This window comes from Alosa sapidissima, chromosome 13 (genome assembly GCF_018492685.1).
Source record: "Alosa sapidissima isolate fAloSap1 chromosome 13, fAloSap1.pri, whole genome shotgun sequence".
Taxonomy (NCBI): Eukaryota; Metazoa; Chordata; class Actinopteri; order Clupeiformes; family Clupeidae; genus Alosa; species Alosa sapidissima.
In genome coordinates, this window is record NC_055969.1 from 2,561,822 (window position 1) to 2,576,718 (window position 14,897).

Here is a 14,897-nt window from a genome sequence, read left to right on the forward strand (position 1 = left end):
AACATCATCCAGCTCCGGTTGCTTGCCTCAATCTCCCCTTTACAACATTGAGTATGATCTGAAACGATTGATTCCTTATTACGTGTCACAAGCAGGAGGTGATCTGCCCGGATTCTCAGGGTCTAGTGTACAGTATGGCTACGGTTTGGGGTCCACCTTAGCTAGAATGTTTAGTTTTTTTGTACCTCTGGCTAAAAAGGGGTTTGTGATGGCGCGCCCTCATTTAAAACAGGCTGCTACAAGCATTGCCTAAGATCTGACATCTGCGGCCATAAAACGTATGACAGCCGGGCCGCAACCTGAGACTCAAGAGGGGCGTGGACTGCTGGCCCTCGCACGCTCTAGACGCCCAGGTACACGTCAGCCCGCTGCTCGTAAAACTCGAGGGAGGAAAAAAGATAGATATCTTCTAAAAGATGGCTTTCAGCGTGGGTCATGAATGCACCAGGTCTGATCTTGATCTATTTGCGCCCCCTCTCACACAGCTGTCTGTGGAAGCCACGAGTTATGTAGAAATAGCCCCTCTCGCCGCCCTCACCCTTTTGCCAGGACACGGTTCTAATTATGTTGATCTTAATAACATGCTTATACACCTACGTATGAAAATTACAGTACAGGATGATACGCCAATGGATAATACGGACCAAGTGGGTTTAATCAACTATCCCCTCAACACCATATTTACACAATGCGACGTGACTTTGGGAGATCGTCTCATTAGCCACACCAGTGCAACTTACCCCTACCGTTGTATTTTGGACTGCTTGCTTAATTATGCACCGTCCTCTTTGCAAGGACAGTTTACAGCCGGTATGTTTTACAAAGATACAGCCGGCGAAATGGATGCCACTCGCTCCCCTGCCGGGGCTAATTTGGGGCTCAATGCGCGTGCGCAAATCAGTCACGACAGCCAGGAGTTTGAGCTGATGGGACCCTTGCATTGTGATATGTTCTTTAGCGACAAACTTTTGTTGAATGCGGTAGATTTGAGAATCAAATTGACTAGGGCCAAAGATGAGTTTTGCCTTATGGCGCCTGCCCAGTCTACCTACAAACTGCACATCCTGGCAGCCAGCATTTTTGTCAAAAAAAAAGTCACCGTCTCCCCGGCCGTACGTCTGGGTCACGAGGCGGCATTGTTAAAGGCGAATGCTCTTTACCCCTTTACACGCACCGTGGTGAAAAGTTACTCACTACCCCAGGGGAGTCGTGTTTGCAATCAAGAGAACCTATTTTTAGGTACATTGCCCCGGCGTTTAGTCTTATGTCTAACCGATAATCGAGGATTCACAGGGAGTTACACGCATAATGCATTTAATTTTATACATGCGAATTGTGAATACCTGGCTTTAAGCTTGGATGGACGTCAGATACCTGCAAAGCCCTTCCAACCCAACTTTGACCAGAACATTTGCACTCGTGAATTCTATAATCTCATTCTGTCTACGGGTCGCCATCTGAAAGACCACAGCATCAGCATTAATCGTGCAGAATTCCTGCATGGATATACTTTATTTTCGTTTAATTTAGATTCAGACGACGACAATAATGGTGCAGTTCTTTCACCGGCCACTAAGGGGAGCCTAAGACTAGAAATGAGATTCCGACAACCCCTTGCAGATACTCTGACCCTGATTGCTTACGCCTGTTTTGATTCAGTGTTGGAAATTAACGCCAGGAGGCAAGTGCTGGGGCCTGTACTACAAAGGGAGCTTAACCTACCCAGATGTAACCCAGGGTTACTTTGTTAAACCAGGGTTGACAAAACCTGGTTATCTTAAGTGGTGTTAATCGGTACTACGACGCTGATTATGAAGTTGATTTGTTGAGCCGGGGTTAACCTGTGCGCGTTCACATAAAAGGGGCGGGTTGCAGCGCAAGTCACCACTTTCAATGATGACGTGATCACCTCATTTTACGGATGAGGAATGCACAATTATTATGACAAGTTATGAGGAATTAAAACCCACTCTACGACAAAAATCAAATACGTCGGCAGTGATCAAAGCAAGGCTGTTGGCAACGTATTACAGATCGGGTAGCCTAAATGCCTAAAAGTAAAGTTTTATTCCCACATGTTCTTCAAATATGTGTTACGGAGGATTAATAGCCTAATTTGAGTTCATAGAAAGGCCTACAGATGCAACCCAATTCAGAAGTGGGCATATAGATTACAGTAATAAGGATAATTGAATGTTTAAGTAGCCCCCATTGACTGATTTAGTGTATGCCTAATCCTGTGAACATTTCAGATGCAACACCATTGCCAAATGCACATGGCAGCAGGTGAAAATGAAACACAAAAACATTATTCAGAATAGTAGGTTTATATAGTTATAGCTTGCATTAATATTTCTTAATTATGAAATCATGTAGGCCTAGCCTTCACTTGGCCTCTGTTTTACAGCTAACAAGAAACAGGTGTCTTCGAAAACTACTGTAGGAGGAAAGGCACCAGAGTGTTTTACAATAGCAGAGGAGTTGGCCATCGCAAATAATAGTGGAAGGCCGATTATGGAGGGGGTTGAGGGAGGCATTCGGTCGGATTCTGGTGCTGTGGAAATGTGTAGCCTTTATGTGCAGGGTACAGTAATATGACATTCAATTCAACAAGTTTGTTAAAATGGTGATTTTTATTTATTAGGCCTACTGTAGCCTATGTCCGATTTATTTTAGGCCATACAGTATTCTTGCATCACCGATTGAATACATGAATGTCCACGTACGGGCATTGCTATGAGACGTCTTCCTAGATCATCTGACAAAGATAACGAATTCCCTCAGCTGACAATCTATATCTTCATAGAGAATATCGTCCGGGTAGGCTATATATATTTTCTGGCGGTCTCTAAAACCCCTCGCCCTGCGAAGAGAGTCCCTCACGATTTGCGCTCCAATGTCGTATGGATCATCCAGGTACGCCGACATGTCTCGGGAGAAATTGTTAGTGGAGGGGTGGTAACCTACTTATAAAGGGTGTGGTTAACGGAAACCTCGTGTAACCGGCAGACTAACTGCTGTACCAAGTTTGTCCTCCTGTTCTCACCTTAGCTCCTCTCCTATCGGTCACGCCCTCCAGTTAGCTTGCAGGTGGCTATGTACTCATTAGCGTCAATGGCACTTTCTATAAGACCGGCACCGGAGGTGGGCTAGTAAGTGATCCCTAGGCTCCGTACGTCCTCCCTACACTGTGCTCGCTGTGCTCGCTGTGCTGTCACCTATGAAAGGTATGTGCCAATGCTCCTTTTTCACTGCAAACATGTTATTTTAGCCAGCTGTTTTTAAAGTGCAACTGTTTGACAACAGGTATTTGGCTGTGTACCAGACGCTTCCGGGTAGTGTTTTGTTGATCTACCGAAGGTATTTACAAGCACTACACCGTAGATGATTGAACTGTATGGTCCTTTTGTAAATGCCTTCACGCACATTCACAGCATTGTCTTTAACGTAGGTCTTGACTGAAAAGACGCCGTGTACACGCAGGTTGCACTTTCTATTGGGAGATGCGTTAAGGTAACATTGGCTGTATATCTCAGTAAGGTTTGCCATGTAATATGTGTGTGTGCATGTGTACATATGTATGTTTATATGCATGTTTACAGTAACTGGATCTACTATAATGTGTCATGTTTCGCTGTAAGTCCTTGTGATTTAACTAGCCAATAACCTTTTATGTTGTATGTGAGCTATGCTTGTGTGTGATTTTATGTAGGTTTGCGTACTGGAGAGATACCAGGGAGTCCCATTTCCATTCATGTTGAGTGGTGTATTCCTAGAGGTAAAAGGAAACCTTGTTGTATTGTATCTGTATTGGTTTAGGCTGTATTTACCATAAACAATGGATTTTAACTGTGTTTGTTTACTCCTAGAGAAAGATTGCCACTGCTGCTTTGCCTCCTGTAGATTTAAGTAATTGTAGCTCTTGCCTCATTTTGTTTTCTTTATTTTGTTTTGTTTGTCCGATTGATTTGGCCTAAACATAGGCGTGGCTGGTTTCATTTATTTGCCCTCCGTCGTGGTGTGTCGGCAACAGGTGTGGTATTGGCTGCCCCAGTATTTTGCTGTGGTAATGTGGGATGGTAGTAATGCTAACATCTAGCTTTCTTGACCCAGCCAGTTATTGCCAATAGCAACCATATCTTCCCTTCTCCCCTCCAGAGAAACAGAGTGTTGCAGCTGTTCCGCGGGGCAGGTCGCCGGATCTGAGTCCTCCTCTTCGTGTACTTCACACAGTATTTGTAGTGGTAACGTGCACCTCACTATTTGCAGTGATCACTCTTTGTAGTGCCTATGCGAGCGTGTGTGTGTGTGTGTGTGTGTGTGTCTGTGAATAGGCAACAGAATCCGCAGCACGGGTGGTGTGTCGGTCTCACTCCTCTTCCAGGACAGGTAACCGCTCCCGAACAGCTGATCAAATTAACCCTACTTGATTACATGTAATATTCCTGGTGGCAGCCACTACCTTCCTCTTGCTGGCCTATTGGGCCTAATATGTACTGCACTCCATCCTGAGAATCAAACCCAAGACTGACTTTTTTTTACTGACTTGCTTGTGAATAAATATTGTTTATTTTTTCATTGAAATACCACGTCTCTGTCATTACTGGCTTATCTGTGTGCGAGAGCCCTCTTGTCTAAATCAAGGTGTTGGAGGTCTAGCTAAAATACATCTTGGTGTGAAAGGCCCCAAGTGGCGTAGTCGAGCACTCTAGAGTCAAGACTCTTGTCATCTGACTCCCGTGGTCACACTCGGGTTAACCAAGAACATAACCTGGTCGGAGCAGGTTTGAGATGCAGTGTAAATTGCCATGGCAGCATACCTCGGTTAAAACCTATCCACCTTTCGTAGTACGGGTTAATCGGGAAGTTACGCCACACGTGATCAAGTTACTCTCAAAGTTACCCAGATAAGCCAGAAACCCCGCTTTGTAGTACAGGCCCCAGGTGGACTTTAATTAGCTTAAAAAAAGTATATAAAAACAGAACGATTGAACATGAACACCCATGAAATAGAAGCTTTATTGAGACCTCTCTTAGGATCTAATTTTCTCTGTGTCTTCGCCTGTGACATGTTACCTGACCAGCATCGACGGTCAGGACCCCGTTGTTTGGTGGTAAATACCCACCCGAGCTCTCTAAGGGGTGAACACTGGTTGGCTCTGATCATCCCGGGAGAAGGCTGAATTTTATGATAGCTTCGGATATCCCCCCCCACTATGTTCACTATCCCGAGACCATTACCCACTTTTTATTGAAACATGCTTGAGAAATCCACTACAACACGCGTCAAGTTCAAGACATAGGGTCCCAAGCTTGTGGCCAACATTGTGTATTTTACTTATCTCAAAGAATGAGAGGTGTGCCTATGGCCGATGTACTGGACATGTATTCTGCAGACCCGCTTAAAGGTCTCATCTCATCGTTTTTTCATTAATTTTGCAGTGGTCTGTAGTGTTGATGAATGCCCTGTGAGCCGGTTTTAGTGAAAAAAATGCTGTCCTGCGTCTGTTTCATGCTGTTCTAGTTTGGTGGGGAAGGTGGGCGGGGAGGAACGACTGGATTTCGCCTCTAGTCATGAATATTAATGACATGCTAATGAATTCACCTCTGATTGGCTAACAGTACTGTGACGCTTCCTCCAGTGCGTCCTCATCCGATTCTGCCTGTGCTATGCTCCATATTCAACTTTACAGTGCTAAAACCTGGCTAAAACTCGAGTCAAAACTGTTGCACAAAATGTCTTCGGAGATACAACTTCATGTGTTTGATCCTAGTGTTCGAGTAGGAAGAAGAACCGCTTCCTGATCGTTTGTCGGTGAACGTTGGTTTAATAGAATGGTAACAATTGCCTGTCAGCTTAAAATTTCTCCTAAAAGAGGTAAACGTTTGTGACAATCGTCTTCTTGCTTTCAAGTAATAAACAGTTGGAAACGTTTTAAAATAAAGACCTATTTCTTTACACAGTCAAAAGTCTTTGCAATCTTCCTAGTAGATATTTTACTTCACAACACAGGTAAGCACCCTAAATGCAGTTCAGCCACTGACCTAGCCTGCTAATGCTATCAGAATAGCTGGATAGTTATGGTTTGAATTCCATGATACTATCATTGAAAGACCACTTGGTCATAGCCCAATATATATATAGATCTAAATGCAAACACGCCTACCTAGCTATATTTTGCTGGAATTGTACCAGAATGCCTACAGAAGCAGAGAATGTGTGCTGCAAGACTTCTCCGGTAATGAGAACTATGATAGCCTGACATTGGCAGAGGTTAGCCTACTCAAGTTGTTTTCTGTCACGTATGACAGAAAAAGTAGCCTACTATAGGAATCTTATAGTATTTTGGGACTAAATATTACAGTAATCTTATAGGAATACTATAGTATTTGGACATACTATAGGTACTATAAGACTACTATAGAAAAACTATAGCGGTTACAGGATATTATAGTTATTAGTAGTACTACTACAGTATGTCCCAATTATTCCTATAAGATTACTATAATATTTTGCCCCAAATACTATAAGATTCCTATACTACTTTTTCGTAAGGGGATTGCTCATGTGGTTAGAAAAATGGGCAACACCAGTACCCCTGTTGTCTGTATGACCCTGTACCCAGGATTAGAACCAGTCTGCCTTAGCATAATGTACTCCCTTCAAAATGCACTAAACATTCGACTATGGCCCTCTGTGAGACAGAAGATATGAAAGGTAAGATAAACCTTTAGCTTAAAAGGGACAAAAACTGATGAAACTTCTAAAACAAATATACAAAACAGGTCAATTTTCTATAAAGAACTTTATTATATTTACATACAGCAGTGGTACTCAAAGTGTGGTCCACAAGCTAGCTCAAGTGTTCCACAAGTAGATGTGGTAAAATATAATAGACGAGTTGTTTGCAATATTGAACCAACAGTTCTGCAACACTGATGTAACCTATGCCAGTTTAAATCATATGAATCCTCTGACACCATAAGCAAGGTGCAAAGACAATAAGCAAGGTGGTTCAGTAAGAAGGCCTATTGTGTAATATACTGTTGAAGTAGGTCTACTGTTTTTTTTGCTAGGTGGTCCGTGAAACACTGACAAATAGTAATATTGCAGTCTATTAAAATAATGCAAACACAAAACAAGAACATCCAAACTATGCACAGAATTAACAATGTCCTCTTTTTGCCAGACGATGCAGACATCTGGCCTACAGATCCTTTGTAAGATGGTGCTGGGATTATTTAGGGAAAAGTTTGTCTGAGTTGGTCTGAGTTGTTGTTTCGGCTTGTATTGTCCTGGGGATCCGAAGGGACAACACACAAAACACATTCGTTGGCTGTGATGATTTTATTACATTGCTCTTTAATTGCGCTGGGCCATAGGTGGAGCCATCAGGTGTTATTGTGGAGATGTCGCTTTCATCCTCCTCCTCCTCTTGATCAACCCGAGGTCTTCTAGCTGGCCTTGGATGAACAGGCTTGATGGCAGTAGAGGTAGCAGGCCCCCATCCCCATGGTGTATCCGAAGTGCTTGTATCAATACTCATACTTTTCATGAAGTATTCTGTTTGGGTACCTAAAGTAAATAAATGTGTATTACTGTCAAGTTACAAGATACTAATAGTACACAGGACATTCACTATCTCACAAAACTTTACTGGCACAATGGAAACAAAAATATTTTAGTGACTGTGGTAAGGTGTATGATGTACTAAGTAGCATACCCACAAGAAGACATTCGGTAATATCAATTCTATCTGTTATGCAATTCATGGGTTTCATCAGGTCCATTTACACAGGTGTATTAATCAAGCATCATGCAGTCTGCATTCATAATCGAGGTGCTTGATTTTATACACCTGTGGAAAGTGACCTGAAGAAACCCATGAATTGACTTTCCAAAACATTGACGAGCACATAAGAACCTGTATTAGCCTACTAGAAAAAGACTTCTAGAAACTAACTAGCACAACAATAAAAGTTAGATCACAAACCTTTGCTTCTAACGTGATGACCTAATGTAGGCTAGAAAGCTGTGTAGCCTGACATGAGGATGTGCTCTGGAAGACATACAAAACACTAAGTAAACAGCAAGTAATCAAACAAAACATCATTGTATGTCAATGTAATAATGGCAAGAAGACATAAATTAGACTGAAGTGTAAATACCTGAGCTCTAGTGATAATAACTTAGCCTAATAGTGCAGGGGTATTGTGTTTTTGATTTTCCCTGTTTAGACTAGAACAATACCCGTACTTAGTTGAGCATAAAATATTGTTGCTAATATTATTATTTGTGGTTTAACGCTTAGGTTAGAAGATTATAGGTTCAACAAGCTAAATCTCTGGGTAGTGTGGTCAGTTTCTTATGAGTGTAGCTACACCAGGCACGTAACTGAAGCATTCCGTTCGCGTTCTGCAACAATTAGCTTCCAATAGGCCTAATCAATGGAAGTAGCTACACCTGGCGTGTTAGTGGCCTGTAGGCTACATTCGGGAAAATAGACCATTCCTCTAATGGATTTTACCAGAGCCCTTCCTATTAGGCATTCTCTGATTTTACACGTCGCGAACAGAACACTTCAGTTACGTGCCTGGTGTAGCTTCCTGTAATATAGGCTAGCCTAAGCCTAGCTTGTACCCTTTTCATGCATGTTAACGTGAATAATATGAACATGCTATTTTGTAACAGACGTTAGGTGGAAAAGTTTGTTTGTACTTACAGCCTGTGAGCTGGTGGTCGATCGTCATGACGGTACAGAACCAGGTTTTCAGAACATCGATGCAAAACCACTTTCTAAGGCAGTGAGTGTTGTCGAAATGATTGGAACACAGAACTAATGTTGCACTACTTCGGTGGTGGTGTTCCAACGATAAATCCAAACCATTTCTTCCTCAACTCATGTTTCTAAGGCAAGACATGCAACATTGATGTGTTATTGCCAGAAATAAAACAGGCACGATTTTTTTTCTGCCATGTTGGCAACTTGCTGTTAGCTCCTACTAGCTGCAGAGAGACAATCCCCTAGCCGCAAAATCTTCCAGTCTTCCTGTAGGCGGTCACAAGCCAAGGTGGGCGAGGCCATGAATAGTCAGTTTCATAGACATAATATACATAGACGCCGCATTGGCTGCTGGAAACAAGAAATGCGGCCGCCATCTTGGACCGGTCATACTCCTCATTGCGTTGCAGCAGAAAACACAAGATGACAGCACTGTGCAGCATGTTCCTGCTCAAATCGGCGGACCATACTCGGGGGATTTACTTTTCACAAGTAAGATTTAACATTACCGTACTATTGGTTGTATTTTGTATTTTCGAACAATGTGGCCTGTATCATAGCTACATGTATGACCTTTGCAGCAAAAAAAACCGCGTGAAAATCTGTTCGGTATTCAGTGAGATATGATTAATTAAGTGTGCTGACAGCTCATTGCACCGGCCAAACAGATTACACTGAGTGGAGTGGATGACCGGTCCAAGATGGCGGCTCCAAATCTCGTCAGCGCTAGTAGGGAGCAGCGGTCGATGCGGCGTCTATGTATATTATGTCTATGGTCAGTTTCCCTTCGGCGTCATTGGGAAGGGCTCTTTCTGATTCGCTTGTTTTTCCATGTATTTTCTTTCATTGGCTAATGCGGGCAATGGGGGTAGAAGATCATTTTCAGGTGCAGCATGCATATGCAACTTGGAGTGAGCTATAGTATTTCGAAAGTAACAAGTATTAAACGGTTTCTCAGTGAATGTGACCTTTAAAAATGACATTATGGTTCACAAATTTGTCAACCGCTATCAACGGTGTCTAAGGACAGTGGGGGCTAAACCAGCCGGACAAAATGCCTGCTCTCTCCTTATGTTTAAAGAATGTCATAATTGTTAACCCGACAAACACGGGACGTCCCCCGGACCTTATGCCGACATTCACGACGTCCCCGATTGGTCCCGAACGTCATGTTCTCTAGCGGACGTTCTGGTGACCTTATTGACGTCCGGAGCAAGTTATCGTTTGGTTATTGCGTGACGTCTGGTGCAGGACTTTTTGGGGACGTCACCGTCAGGTCCCTTGGATGACATTTGCACTTGGTTATTTCAAATACCTCCTAAGGACCCGACAATAACGTTATACCGGGGACATGACATGCTGAATTATGTAGCACATACATTTTGAGTTTAACGTTAATGTATAACTTTACAAACTAGGGAAGGGATTTTATCAAATTCATGTTAGCTGATGTGATGCTTGGTGTAACGTTAGCAAAGTCGCTGTTCTTAGCTTCTAGCTTAGCCTACAATGTGCATTTCTTCAGATAACTGTCATTACGTGATGCATGTAACATGCTCTAAATAGGCAGTGGTTTATTTAACGTAGTCACGTACTTATTATCTGTTTTATTGTCAGAAACACACACACGGCCGAATTGGGACTGAACCGACTTTTGGAGCTGAATACGATGCAATAAAACTAGAGAAATGTTAAAAACATGTTTCTTAAACAGTGAGGTGTTGAGTGGGATGTTGCCTTTGAGCGTATTAAGTGCTATTTCACACAAGGCACGCAAGGCATCCGATGAACAGTGTGCCAACAGCTTTTTACGCTCCCGAGGCTTGGCGGTGATTAAGGCATGTAAAAAATACAAGTTTCTTTTAATCCGTGAAGACATGACCGCTTACTCGGAGGGCACGTAAACCACTGGTGTCTCACCTGGGGTAATACCTGAACGAAGGCGTAGTTTATCTGGACAAGTTTGAGTCAAATCAACCAATAAATAGCCGTAGGGTTTTCCCGTGGCGTCTTTATAAGCCTGTAAAAAGAAAGACTTTTTGCGAGGAAACATCTGGCTGGCTAGAACGCTTATCTGCAGATTGTCACAAGGGTTTTTAAACAGGAACATGTACTGGGTGTTCAGACTGAGAGTCCTGGAATGTTTACCCTGATGAAAGACATTTTGAACCAGATAAAACACGGATATTAACCGATGATGTGCGTACTCCGTGAACAATTTAAAAACCTCGGGGTGGTTCCCCGTTGTCATTAGAACATCGTCTAAAATCAACAAGTGATGTCGGCCTGGTGGAAATAATTTGTCATCATTCAGAGAGTCCGGGATGTTTTTCACAAATGTAATGTTTATTTTTTGCTTCAACACGTGATACAGGGGTTGAAAAGAAGAATATATCCATTCAATGTTGTCAGGTTTCTGAGACAAAACAGTTTTCATGAGAAGTTTTCCCACTCTGACTCGGTCCTACAACCAGCGCTGAAAACGGTAACTTGAGGCGTAAATCATAATTCACTTCAATATCTGCTCCCCAAGACATCCTAGATAATTCCTGCAGGTCTCCTGAATATCCTCAGAAAATAGTTAATATCCGAAGGGTAGGGTGGAGTGGAGTAATCAGGCATCAGACGTCTTTTATCGTACACTACTGAAAATCTTTTTTCGAGTGTTTGGGTATGCAACGTGAAACTCCTTTTATGTGATGCGACGTTGTAGCGTGTGTATGGCGCGGAGTCTCTGAGGATCGCGCACATATGCCTCCACCATCTCGCAGACAGAGTCAAAATTAATTCTCTGACAATTCTCATAATTTTGTGTGATCCCCTTAACTTTAAGCACCACCCTGCCCGAATTAGTTTTGAAGGCATAAGATTTGGGTCCCGAACTCACCCATTCACTGATGAATTCACCCGCCTGCAATTCATTAGTCAACCCCCCCAGGTAAGGTGACAACTCTAGGCTCGACTCGGATTGGCTGCTTCGAAATAAAACTGAGTCCGTATTGTGATAAAGTACACGCTCTTGAAGCTTATGCAAATATTTGAGTTCTAAGCGACCGTAGGCGGTGGTAAAACTGCCTATGATGACATTAGCTTTAGCGGGAGGGGTGACATATTTAGAGGCATGACGCCACTGTACCAGAGCCACATTCTCATTTAAGAAACTGAACTCGGTCACCTCAAACTGATCTGAAAAAAGGAGTAGCCTACTCCTAGTAGTAAGATAAAAGTCTTTGTGAATAGCCTACGGCCCCAGTTATTCATCATCTCCCGTCCTTGTGTAGCGCACGCATTCTGAGACCTGTCACCTGTCACTCATTATCGTAAGGGAGGTGTTTGGAATCATGCCCGCGTTACAATCATCAGCCAATCAGCCAATCAAGGGTCATGCTGGCCCATTTACCCAAATTAATGGTCGAATATTACTGATGATCATTGTTATTTAAGAACATGCAGTGTGCGTAGGGTACCAAAAACATCTTGCTCGTAAAAAAGCATCATAACGCACATTCTGGCGGGTCTGTTATTTAGCCTACTGTAGGCTGCGCAAACCACAGGCCTTTATTTTGGGCATTCATTCATTCATTCATTCATTCATTCATTCAACCTTTATTTATTCTCGGAGGGTCATTGAGGGAAGCCCTCATTTTCAATGAAGCCGAGATTACAGAAGCGAAGCAAAGCGCTCCACAAACAAGACAACATTCGAGGCCTTCTGTTGAAGAATTTTATATAAAGTCTGCGCTAACAGTAATCCTCCTGCCCCTGATAGGCCTACCACAGCTGTGGATAGTTTGGAATGTTCAAGTAATAACACAATCCAATGTGTGTCTCAATTGTCCCCCGCTGACCACCTCACACATTTCTCTAGATTTTGCAACGAACTTACATGACACAATGCCATAAAAAATGCCAATTTTAGGACACAGAATAATGTTTGTAATGATACCAGGTAGGCCTACGTTTAACAGTACCTAACAAGTGTAATGAGCTATTCGTTGTCGAAGGTGCATGGTGAAGTGAAATTCTTACTTTGGAAAACAAACATTTGCCGATATCATCGCCGATCATCAGAATATTGCAACAGATTCTGTGTTCTGGACTGCAGGTAACTTGTTAAGCCAGTGGTTCTCAAACTTTTATTTCATTCCCCACTTTCATCAAGGGGCATGACTGATGATAGTGGAGATAACGTGTTATTCCGAGGCTTTTGCAAGTCAGCATCTTCGACAGTAGTCTATTAAAAATATAAGTTTTCGATGTCCCAAACAGAGAGCCATACTTTATTGTTTTTAACAATCTCTATGCTACTCACAAAAATGTAGGCATGGGGACATGATGAGGTAGGCTATCCAACTGTCGTGTGTTAAATTATTGTCATTACGAGCCAGGGCCCAGTTTCCCGATAACGACAGAGACACGCTCTTAAGAGGGTTTTCTACGATTCATCTCACGATCGTTCGTTTGGTTTTTCCGACTGTTTCCCGAACATGCTCGTAGCGTGAACGCGCGTGCACTGCTCTTATGATGCTCTTAAGGGGAGCTGTCCACGTTAATAGTTCTGAAATATCCTCTAATTTGATGGTGATGTCAGGTGACTGCACGTCACAGCCAGGCCTACCATTCAAACTTCGGATCTACACATTAATTCACATCAATACGAAAATAGAAACACTTTGACATCTGCATGTAAGCATCCCAAGTAGCCTAGGCTAGGTTATATACCACACACAAACATAAATAATTGTAATTATTTAAGATTAGATTGTTGCACAATGCAATAATCTTTCGCGGTGTCACTTAAGAACACGTTTGAAGATAAGAAAGAAGTCGAGTAAGAAAGTGAGGAAATGTGTAGGCTTAGATTTTGATGCAGTAGGCCTACAGACTAAACCACATGTTCCTTTCTCTGCTTTTACCTCATAGGCCTAATAAAATATAGCCTTCACTTAGCAAAGATAATGGCAAATTATTCTGGCAACGTCTCGTTTCATAACTTGATTGCATTTTTGTCCGCTTTTCATCACATTATTATGACCATTAAATGTAGGCTATGCTATTTTACACGTTAAAATCTGATTTATCACAGATAAACACAATAAAGAATGGGAACGTAAATTGGATTATGTATTCTAAGTTGTAATTACTCTGTATGTCCTGTTGGTGACCTCAGTGAGAAGTACTGTTAAGACGCTCTTAGCCGGTAACGAGAACTCTGGAGCACTCGTAGATCTACGAGTGTTTTCACGACGTTCTTAAGCTACGATGGTTTCGGGAAACAGTCGGCAAATCTTAAGACGTTCGTAAGAGGGACTTTACGACGCTCTTAGGCTTAAGATGCTTTCGGGAAACTAGGCCCAGTGCTTTTCAAACATTATGCGTGACTCGGAGATCTAACTAAATGCAACAGGCTCATATCGTCCTCGCATTCGCAAAATGAGGACCAGTGTTTTGTCAAATTGCAAATAGCTATTCGTTTTAACGATTTTTTTATGATAGTATGAACTGCTTTTTGTATAGGCTACTATCTTAATCTTGGAATATGGGGAGGGAAGTGGCGCGTCTGCAGTCAGCCAAATATGAATGTAATTCTGCGGCATAAAGCAGATGTATTTGTTTATTGTACAGAAAAATAAAAAATGACATGTCAAGCAGTCAATTGACTACATTGCAGTCAAGAAGTAGGGCAAATTAAGACACTGTTTTGATTTGCGTAGTTGCGTTACCCCCAACACTGACAATAACATAGACAGCAAATTAAGATATTTTTTCGTTTTGTGGAGCGGCACCGGTAGGCTATCAAAAGCAGATTTCGATTTTCGCTACCACCGTGTAGTCAAGCCTTAAGCCATACCCAAGTAGCCTTAATCGAGGTAATGTTTAATTATGATTTATTTTGTTATTGAATTCGTAGGCTGGGATTCCTCTCGGTAACAATTACGTTTAAAGGTAGCCTAGCCTCCTGCTTTTTCAGAAGGGGCAGCAGTCAGGCTACTGACAGAGCGATGTACAGTGGCAGAGCGACGCACAGTGGCTGAAAGTGATACTAAAGCTTCACGCAGCTTCACTCATCGTAATGCGCGACTGAAGTGGCCATTTGAAAGCGATGCCCACTGT

General features: G+C 42.5%; 1 long non-coding RNA gene across 1 annotated transcript; it reads left to right on the top strand.

Annotated features, from left to right (window-relative positions):
• The first annotated feature begins 3,054 nt into the window (after positions 1-3,054).
• On the top strand, positions 3,055-4,291 carry LOC121680994. Its single transcript, XR_006021900.1, has 3 exons — positions 3,055-3,513; positions 3,713-3,778; positions 3,872-4,291. It is a non-coding gene; the product is annotated as an uncharacterized LOC121680994 (long non-coding RNA).
• Positions 4,292-14,897: the final 10,606 nt, after the last annotated feature.